The sequence below is a fragment of the Anolis carolinensis genome, chromosome 2 (assembly GCF_035594765.1).
Source record: "Anolis carolinensis isolate JA03-04 chromosome 2, rAnoCar3.1.pri, whole genome shotgun sequence".
Classification (NCBI taxonomy): domain Eukaryota; kingdom Metazoa; phylum Chordata; class Lepidosauria; order Squamata; family Dactyloidae; genus Anolis; species Anolis carolinensis.
The window spans coordinates 159,224,782-159,234,930 of record NC_085842.1 but is presented as its reverse complement, the minus strand read 5'-3'; positions in this window follow the sequence as shown (position 1 = coordinate 159,234,930).

Below are 10,149 nucleotides of genomic sequence, written 5' to 3'. Positions count from 1 at the left end.
TCCTAACAGCTGGTAAACTGACTGGGATTTCTGGGAGTTGAAGTCCAAAACACGTGGAGGTCCAAAGGTTGGGAACCACTGGTATATACAGTGGTATCATTTATTTATTTATTTTATTATTTACTCTATTTATACTCCACCTTTCTCTACCCCAAAGGGGACTCAAGGCAGCTTACATAGAGGCAATTATTCAATGCCTTTAACACATAAAATTCCAAAAATTACAATTAAAATGAGATTAAATTAAAACATATTAAATATTTAAAAACATTACACTCTGTAATTAAAATCACACCATCCATAATCGTAGTCCAAGCCATTCCATAGTCATTTCATATATTCCCAAATCTGTTATTGTACTTCACCATTTACTGAAAGCCTGATCCCACAGACAAGTTTTTATCTTTCTTCTGAAAGCTAGGAGGGAGGAGGCTCATCTAATATCTCTGGGGAGAGTGTTCCACAGCTAAGGGGCCACCACTGAGAAGGCCCTGTCTCTCCTTCCTACTAATCACACCTGCAAAAGTGGTGGGACTGAGAGCAGGGCCTCCCCGGATTATCTTAATCTCCAAGATGGTTCATAAGGGGAGAAATGTTTGGACAGGTAAGCTGGGCCAGAACCGTTTAGGGCTTTATAGGCTAAAGCCAGCGCTTTGAATTGTGCTTGGTAGCAGACTGGCAGCCACTGGAGCTGATGTAACAGGAGGGTTGTATGCTCCCTGTACACCACTCCGGTGAGCAATCTGGCTGCTTTCTGTTGGACCATTTGAAGCTTCCAAATAGTCTTCAAAGGCAACCCCACATAGAGCGCATTGCAGTAATCTATTCAGGATGTAACCAGAGCGTGGGCCACCATTGTCAAGTCTGACTTCCCAAGGTCCTTGGGAAAATAATTAAATGGTGTCCCTTATAGAAAACGACAAAGTCAAGGTTTGCTTTCGGGAATATTTTTGAGGGGAATATCTTTATGCTGTGGATGGTTGAATCCAGAGATGGAAAATCTGCAGTATGTGTGTATTCAGTATGAAATCACCACTATCACCACCGTCCCCCTAGAGTGCATATGTCCCTCTTTCTTTTCTTTTTTAAAAATAATTTTTATTGAAGTTTAACAATTGTGTATTAAAAACACAGGAAAAAGAGGGGGTAGGTAAGTCTGTGGTGGGAGAAAAGTAAAAAAAGGGGGGGGAGTGGGGAAAGGGATAGGTAAAAAAGGGTTAGTCTAGGGAAGAAGGGGGGAGGGGGGAGGAACTTGTACTTCCATTCTTCTTCTTTGCAATCTTTAAAAAAATATATATTTATCGAATCTCTTTTTATTCTCTGTTTTCTCCCATTTTTCTTTCATCTCCTTCTTTATCCTTTATTCAAGGGCTTTCTTTCATTTGAACTTTCTTTCTGCTTATTTCATATTTAGTTCTTTCTACTTCCTTTACATTTTCAAATATTCTGTTACAGGTCTCCAGTCTGTGGTTTTAATATGTCCTCCTGTGTTTCTTTTCAGTAGGTATGTTAACCTATCCATATCCATAATTTCAGTTATTTTATCCAGCCAATCATCTTGGGTTGGAATTTTTGCTTGTTTCCATAATTTAGCATATTCCATTCTTGCTGCCGTACTTAAATACACAAATAGAATATCTTTATTTCTATCCCATTGCTCTTCCTCTTCATCAATCATACTTAACAGAAAGTACTCTGGTTTTAATTGTATTTTGATTTTGATGATCTGTTGACAGGTTGTATGGACCATTTTCCAATAATTTTCTGCTTTTTTACATCTCCACCATGCGTGCCTTCTTGTTCACCACACTTCCAACATTTATTTTGTGAATTTTTATACATTAATCCTAATTTTTATACATTAATCCTAATTTTTGTGGTGTCATGTACCACTTGTACATCATTTTGTACCAATTTTCCTTTAATCAGTTGCATATGTGTATTTCATATGTCCCTCTTTCTTGACGTTGCAAAGATGGTTGACAATTGACATTTTCTGCATCTGTCAAGACTGGGAAAAAATGTGGCCTACTAGATATTGTGGATCACTCACAACTCTGACTGCACGGGAATGGTGTGTCCCTCCAAATGTTATTGGATTGCAGCTCCCATCATGTTTCACTTTGGACTATGATGGTTAGGGCAGATGGGAATTCCAATTCAACAGTCTCAGGGAGAGGGGAACATAACTCTCATCCTTGAAGTGGCCTTTGTTCCTTCTAGAAGGAGAGGAGCACTAGCTTGCTTTTAAAAATTACGGTTTACTTTGTGTCCTAGCTCTGGCACCATAGGTCAAAGACAGCAGATTACAAACTTGTCAGTTCCCTTGCTTATTTATTTATATTAATTTGCTGGTCCCCAGCTCCTAATATTCAGAGCCATAGGCAAAAGGGGTTTAATATGGGAGAACATTCTATGTGAGCAATTCCTGCGCCTCAGAATTTGTTTTCAGTACCAAACTGACTTGAGCTCCTGGCCCTTTAGCCCAAAATCAATTCCTGGTTAGTTTTAGCTCTCCTCATTTCAAGGGATGCATGTTTTGGTGTGTGTGCTATTTTGTTGTGATGTGCTTTCAAGACATCTCCAACATACAGCCAAGATGAACCTATTAATGGGTTTTCTGGGGATGAGAATGTGTGACTCACTGAAGGCCATTCAGTGGGTTTTCATGACCAAGTGGAAATCAAAGCTGGTCTCCAGAGTTGGAGTCCAATACTCAAAACCACTCCACCACATTGGCTCTCTTCCTGTTGAGACTATTAAATATTATTAAGTACTGTAACTTAGAGTTATGAAACCTTTGAGCCTACTGGATTTACTGGCAAATGACCCAAAGATTTTCCAGTAGATCTAAGCCTACTTTATGGGGGCTGGAAAGGGCTGCAAGTTTCCATACAGTTTTTGTGCGGCCTTCAGACGTGTTACAAAGGGATTTCTTGAATGTCCTGTCTCCAACCCAACTCTGTGGTTTCAGAGATAGAGATGAAGGCAGACACAGAACCTTACCTGTTGTCTGCTTCCATTTCCCTACAACTGGTTGCCTTAACAAGGCTTTTTTTAAACCCACACACAAGAGCAATTTGTAAGCAGAATCATCATTTCAGAATTGTAGTGGTGAAACGCTCTACTTATGCGGCAACTGAGCTGCCTGGAACATTTTCTGGAATGTCATTATGGTAATACTTCAAAGTGCTTTTCAGACATAATGTGAAGAATGCCTAAAATGACTGGCTTTTGTTCTTGAAATGAATGTTTCCTTTGAAAGGAAAGGTCTCGCTCAAGAATCACTGGCCTGATTTGCCATAGGGACTCTTCTCAGCCATTCTTTGGAGATTACTCATACCATCATGCAAAGCTTATCCTGATTATCCTTTGTGCTTTGTTCAACCTGAGATTCTGCAGCTGTTGATTGACCACATTTCCCATTGGCACAGCCCAACATGGAAGCTGTAGTCTTGAAAGACCCTGGAGACAACAAGTTGGGAAATCTTGCACAACATGCTAAGATTTATGACTGACTAATAGGAACCAGCATGATGTTGGAGTAGGACTCTGGGAGGCCAGGGTTCAAATCCTGCTTAGCTATGGAATCCGATAGGTGACCTTGGGCAAGTCACACACTCTCAGCTTCAAAGGAAGGCAAATGCAAACTGCCTCTGAATAAATCTTGCCAAGAAAACATCCTGTTAGACTTCCTTAGGGTTTCCGTAAGTCAGAAACCCTAACAAAACATTAAATTAACTTCCCATCAGCCAGAACAACCCAAACATTTTGATCACAAGTCCCATCATCCCATCAGCATGGATGTACATGTTTGAGGATGACATTGATTGAAGTCGATATCTGAAAGATGCCAGATGGCAGAAGTCAAAATGCTCAAATGGAACACACCAGGTTAGGAGTCAACTTTTGGAATTCAACATTATCCATTTGCAAGTTCCTGTTATCATTTTGCGTGTTTAAAATAGTTTTATTAATGTGAAGTTATGTGTCCAGGTGTTGCAGGCTATATTTGCACAAGCCCTACCCTTCCCCTGCAATTTTAATAGACCCACTTTTGGTTCTGAGATGATATTTTTGTGATGTATTTTAAGATGTTTATGTTTTGGTTATTGGTCGATGGTTTGTTATGTGTTTTAATTTTTTACTGTGTTTAATTTCTGTATTTTGAATTTGTTGTTCTCTGGGCTTGGTCCCCATGTAAGCTGCCCTAAGCCCCTCCAGGGAGATGGAGGTGAGTTATAAGAATAAAGTTGTTGTTGTTGTTGTTGATTTAGACTGAGAAAGGTAAGATAAAACCACCTCTCAGTATTTCTTGTTTGAGAAAACCCTATTAAATTCATGGAGTCATAATGGGCAGATGACTTGAAGATATGTGAATATACACAAATGCACACAAGCACTCATTTCCTCTCATTACAACTCATGCAGAACAACTTTTTTTAATTTTTTTAAAAATGCAAATTCCAATGAGGCTGTCTCCTCTCCTGTCAGCAATGTATTTGCATTTTGCTTAAGCTTTCTAAGGGGGGAAATTGTTGAGATATATGCACTGTCTCTTTCCTTCCATGTTCTATGGAAGGCTCAATCCAACTGTGGCCAAAGTCAGTATTTCTGTATATTCCATTATTGAATGGGACTACTCTACTTAGGGCTGGAATTATATTTAGTTCATAGTGTATGGTAATAATACCCTCTCCTCAGCAAGAGTATTGATCCATCTGTTAGAGGGGTAGAGTTCAGTGTAAGCAAGATGCAACCCTCCAGATACTATTTGACTGAAATTCCTTCAACCCTAGTCAGCATAGCCAAAGAATACCAATCTTAGAGGTATAATCCAACAACATCTGGAGGGTCACACTTTATTCAGCCCTAAAATAGGGTATTGTGCTCTTATTTTTGGACCAAGGCTAGCATGTATATATGCAGGCGTACCTCAAATCCTCTGAGAAAGAAGCTTTTTAAAAGATTTGCAGAACCTCCCCTTTCATCCTAGTTCTCTGCCTGGCTAGATTTTTAAAGCATCATCAGCACTGACAGAATGGAGAAAGAGGGTTAGAGAAACACACATTTCTGATGTTTGCTTGCTGAAATATGTCTGTAGTAAAAAAAAAATGCAATAAAGTTTGAGAGGGGAAAGTGCAAGATTCTATTCCAATTGATCCAATGGGAATGAGGCTTACAACAGGCAAAGTAAATAGCAACCAGTGTTGGAATGTTTTGCAGGGCATGTGTGACCAGCAAAACAGAAAGGAAAAAGGATAGCACATTCCATTTGACCGTAGAATCATATAATCATAACATCATAAAATCATAGAGTTGGAAGAGACCTCACGGGCCATCCAGTCCAACCCCCTGCCAAGAAGCAGGAAGATTACATTCAAAGCACCAAGTATGGTTAGTTGTATTCTGCAGCATAGAAAAACTGAGAAAAACAGCTTTTTAATGGTGTCATCCAAGAACTTCTAGCATGGCAGAACAGCAAAACTGGGGACATTGATATATTCATGAAACAACTGACATGGAGTGAAAACTTTACAAAATTGATGGAGTCTCCATAACCTGACAGACCAATTGGAGGTATATATACCATATATATAGACACACAAACAGAATGCAACCTAACCATGCAACTCCCAATCATGTCTACTCAGAGGAACTGATTCCCATGCAATTTCATCCCAGGAAATTATGTATGAGGTTGTATTTTTATTTTGCCTAGAAGGGTTCTTAATGACAGGAACAAATAAAAACCAATTAAAATACAAGGATTAAAATATTTAAAAACATATTAAAATGCAGGAGAATCTATTTCACCTAAGAAAACCTGAATTATGTTGCAACCAATTTTATTTAGAAAGGGGAGATCAGAGACTGCCAAATAGATACCGAAAGAAATCACAAAAGGTCTTACAATTGCTTCTTTAGAGAACTTGGAACATCTCCCTCTTTCAAAGAATCTTAAGCCCCTTCCACACTGTTCTTATATTCCAGGATCTGATCCCAGGTTATCTACTTTAAACTGGATTATATGAGTCTCCACTGCCATATAATCTGGGATAAACAGATAATCTGGGATCAGATCTTGGAATATAGGGCAGTGTAGAAGGGACCTTGGTCTTAAATCCTATGTTCCTATGTATCTACTGGTTCCAGAGATAATAAGCTCTGAATAAAAATGCACAAGAATGTGTTGGTAGTCATTTCAAGTGTTCAGCTCCATTTTATAGTTGCCAACAGCGTTAATCCTTCAGTTACCCATAGCTGTATTCCAGATTTTAATGGATTAAAACACATCTCTTTTTTATGGTTATGTGAGCCTTCTTCAATTGTTTATTTCAGTGCATGTTTTTATTTTAGCACTTTGCTCGTTGTTAAATTTCTCAGATAGGAACTACCAGCCAGAGGAGAAATGAGCTTTATAGACTTGGGATTTTGGCATGCATTGGAAAGCTGCTCATTTATTAGCAGACATCGCCCAAGCCCAAAAGGTAGTTGCAAGAAAAAGGAGAGGGATGTGGGAAGTCTTGGGTTCAGGCAGAGGGAATAATTCCTTTTCTTCAAAGCTGAAGATCTTGAATAAATGGTTTCATTTGTGTATTAAGGAGCTCCTAGGGAGCAGTTTTATTGAGTGGATGAAATAACAGTATCTAGAGATGGAAAATAACATTTTCTGAGATTTTCCAGCTGTTTGAGCTCTCTGTTGTTCCTTACCCTTTCTATATAAAAGCAAAAGCCCCTGAAGCTTTGCACTTCTGTGCCTCAATTGTATACTTATTACTCTGTGTCCCTTCTAATTCATTTTCTGCTAATAAAGACCTTTTTTAAAAAGTTACAAAAAACATCTATAAACCAAACCCATAAACTAATCAAGCTGTTTTTTTCTGGGGGGGAAACTGCAAAGAGATGGGTGAGTCAGATTTGCATTTTTATTTCTGTTTTAAATGCTAATATGACAGCGAAAGGAGGCTCACACATTACCTAAATATCTAACACAATGGTATCTTTTCGTTGCTGTTGCTGTGGCCCAACACATAAATTAACTGACCAACTTTCCACATGCAGTCACCAAGTTACGAATAAGAGAGGGTCTATTCTTAACTTGAATTTGTAAGTAAGTCAGAACAAGTACATTTTTAAGTGTAACTCCAGACACACACACACACACACACACACACACACACACACACACACATATATATATATATATATATATATATATATAGGCTTTAGATAGCATAGGAAAGGGCTAACACCACTGTGCTGTTTGCTTTGCTGTCTGTGCCTCTATTCAGAAGATTTCACCTCACTTTCTGTCCCTGAGATAATTGGATTTTGAAAAATGTGACTTGTTGTAGCAACAATGATTCATAATAAATTTTCAGTGGAGACAACTTTTCCCCGTGATAACTCTTTCCGGAGTGAATTTCCCTCCCAAGGGGTTGATTTCTCTCACTTCCTGTTGCCTCACCCCCATTCTTAACTATGAGTCATTTGTACATTGACACTGTCATTGACACTGTCCTTAAAGGTAAAGGCTTTCCCCTGACATTAAGTCCAGTTGTGTCTGGCGTCTGACGCTAGGGGTTGGTGCTCATCTCCATTTCTGAGCCGAAGAGCCAGCGTTGTCCGTAAACACCTCCAAGGTCATGTAGCCTTTGAGCATGACTGCGTCGAGCACAGTTATACACTGTCCTCATCCAAATAATCATAGGGGATGCTCAGATTTAAACTTCTTTTGACACTCTTCCAAAATGAATTAGTAGAGTGGCCTCTGGGAGCAATACATTTTTTAAAAATGCAGAGTGACTATGCTCATTTACTTATTTACAATACCAAAAATCAGAGGAGCGAATTAAGGAGATTCAGAAATCATTTTAAAACTATCAAGCTCTTTTAAATGCACACAGAGTTAGAGGAAATATATTTTAATGAGACATTTGCAGTAGTATTGCTCAGCTGCTAACGCTGGGCAGGAGGAAGCAGCCTGCCTGAGGAGAACATGAAATTGTCAATTATGTAGTTCATTATTGCGTTTTTACCACAGAGCGTGGAGCAGGGGGCACCATTTGGCTCTTCTGCTTTAGGCGCCAGTGTTCCGTGCCTTCAGTTTTGGATTCTTTTTTCAACACCTTAGAAAAACACAGAGGAGCAACATACCGTATATTGAGATGTGTACGGATAGAGGCAATTAACTTCAAAGGTTTTGGTGTTTCCTTTCATATACTGATCTGTCTATAGTTTGGTCCAAGGGCAAGAACAAAAATTAGGTGGGTCTCCATATTGTCTTGGTGTCCAAATCCTATCAGCCTTAGCCAGCGTAGCCAATGGCATGGAATGCTGGAAACTGCAGGTCAACACATCTTGGTGTTGTTGTGTGCCTTCAAAGTCATTTATAGGTTACGGCAAACTTCAGATGAACCCAACACAGGTTTTGGTAGCATAATTTCTTCAGAAGGGAGATGCCCTTGCCTTACTTTGAGACAGAGAGTGTGTGACTTACCCAAGGTCACCCAGTAGGTGTCATGGCCAAGCAGAGATTTGAACTCTGGTCTCTTTGGCCCTGCTACATAGCTGTATAAAATCCGGATTATCTGCTTTGTACTGGATTATATGGCAGTGTAGACTCCTGCCAACCTAGCAGTTCGAAAACATGCCAATGTGAGTAGATCAATAGGTACCGCTCCGGCGGGAAGGTAACGGCGCTCCATGCAGTCATGCCGGCCACATGACCTTGGAGGTGTATATGGACAACGCCGGCTCTTCGGCTTAGAAATGGAGATGAGCACCAACCCCCAGAGTCAGACATGACTGGACTTAACGTCAGGAGAAACCTTTACCTTTACCTAGACTGAGATAAACCCATTCAAAGCAGATATTGTGGATTATCTTTGATATTCTAGATTATATGGCAGTATAGAAGGGCCCTTAAGAGTCCACACTGGCTTTCCTAATAACATCTGGAGCACTACAAAATTCCTGCCTTGGACTAGATCTTCTACTCACCCAGGAAGCCATGTTTTGCATGCATGGTTCTCAATGATATAGTGCCAGCCATTATATAAATTGCAGATGAGGTAACAGCAGGGTAGAAGCAAGCTTGGGAACCAGCCCCTATTTCCCTGTGCTCAGGGATATGGGGAAAGAAAGTGCTCCAGCCATAGGCAGTCATGAAATCTTACATTGGTCAATTTCTATAGTTTTTCCAGGGGAGAAAAGGTAAATTAGAAACAGACCTAAAAGTTGCACTATGACTCCTGCCATCTAGTGTCAAGAGATTTCCATCTGGCATCACTGTTTTAGAGAGGACATTAGTCTAAGATGTGAAATGAAAATTATTCCACCCTAAATATATTGTTGTCTTCTAATCCCAGAAGTCCTAAATGGCATCATCATCATCATCATCAGCAGCATTATCATCATCATCTTTATTTCTACTCTGCCACCATCTCTCCAAAGGGACTCGGGGTGGCTAACAAAATATAGCAAAGTGCCGCATATAGACAATGCAGTATTCTCTCACTTATTGCCGGGGCTAGGTTCCAGGACCACCCGCAATTAGTGAAAACCCATGAAGTAGGGACACTATATTTATTTTAATATTTATACATTATTTTAGTAGTTATATACTATTTTAAGTCTTTATCAACCAATCGTGTGTTGATAAATCGCCCCCTTCTCCTTTCATTGCCGCTTGGGCTCCTTTTATTTCCCTTTGGCTTCTCCTTCCTCCCTTCCTTAGGCTGTAAATTGAAATTTTTTATGATTTATAATAGTCTTTTAGAGTTTATTGAAAAACAGCAAAAAAGCGAATCCACGAAAAGTGAACCGCGAAGTAGTGAGGGAACACTGTACATAAATCTAAAATGATAGAGCCACAGAATTACAATCACACACACACATAATTACAATGTAATCTCATCTAAATTCAGGGCCCACATAGTATCTAGGCTTTGTTAAACACAAGAAGGTAGAAATTGTATAGTCCAGAAATTAAACAATCTTAATCAGCCTTCTCCTCTGAACCTTACAACATTTTATTTAATGTTGCTATGTTGGTACGTGCTTATTAGGTATTTCTTAAACGTGTATAGCTCAAGAATATAACTATGCAACAAAAATCAAGACAATTTCCAAAATGCCCCCATA